General features: G+C 41.5%; 1 protein-coding gene across 4 annotated transcripts in view; it reads left to right on the plus strand.

Moving 5' to 3' along the window:
- Positions 1 to 1,112, plus strand: part of rerea (arginine-glutamic acid dipeptide (RE) repeats a) — a 143,514-nt gene that overhangs the window by 74,089 nt on the left and 68,313 nt on the right. The window lies entirely within an intron of this gene.

Raw genomic sequence — 1,112 nt, forward strand, 5'->3', positions numbered from 1 at the left:
ATATATATATACATACATATACACACGTTACTCAGAGCCAGCAAAGGGCGATAAACCCCCCTCCCCTTAGAACAGCTCATTCAGCCCTTAGCAGATAACAAGCCCACCCTGGGGTTACAAACAAACACACGCACACACACACAGAGCCCCTCAAATAACAAAGCCCATGATGTCACAGACATACTTGAACATACCAGCCCCTCTACAAATGGTATCTTGGGTGTCAGAGCCATTTAATATCTTTGCCACCCCTCTTTTCCTCTGCAAGCGGTAAGATAAACCCCAGCCAGATCGATAACTGTTGACACAAACAAATAAATAACAGATGATGCCACTGTCAGTCACTGGAAAAATAATTAGCCGCTCATGTTTTCTTAGGGAAGGTGTGGCTTAGTCCTTCTACTAAGTTTGTGTTGTCAGTGCAAATCTTACATATAGTGACTTTTGTATTGTTATTGAAGCTTACAGAACTGCAAGATATTTCCCGTCTTAAAGGCCTTGTGTGTGCATTAATGTAAGCAAGAGTGTTACGCTCCGTTGCACCAAACAGCAGGCAAAACCTTGGGAGCAGTTAAATAGCTTGTTGCATTGTTTCCATCTGAATAGAAGGTCCATTTTAAGTGTTTAATGTATTTTTCAATCAAATAAATGTCAGTGGCTTTAGCAAGAACTGTGTTTTACATGTTAATATTTAAACCAAGTTTTTGTATTTATTTTCCTTAGCTGATCCCACTCTTACACTGGTTTTGTGTTTCAGCTAAAAGCAAAAGGTGAATGGTAGACTATTATGCTAATTTGCCTTTTGTGGATTTAAATCTCTTTTTCTGTAATAATTCTAACCCATGACTGTTTCTGGAAAGTACTGTGCCAGGCTTAGCTGTAATCATTAGCTGCGTCTCCCGCCTCCTCCTCTTTTTTTCTTCTCCACAGCAATGACTGTGTGTTTTTGTCCTCTGCAGCGTGAATGTTTTTGTTAAGGAGATGAGAGTTCAGGACCTGGCCATACCACCAGTCACATTCAATTTGCCAGCACAGCCTGCTAGGGGCCACCTCTTCTCTCACTCACTCACTCACTCTCTCACTCACTCACTCACTCACTCACTCACTCACTC

Source organism: Etheostoma spectabile, chromosome 7, assembly GCF_008692095.1.
Source record: "Etheostoma spectabile isolate EspeVRDwgs_2016 chromosome 7, UIUC_Espe_1.0, whole genome shotgun sequence".
Lineage (NCBI taxonomy): Eukaryota > Metazoa > Chordata > Actinopteri > Perciformes > Percidae > Etheostoma > Etheostoma spectabile.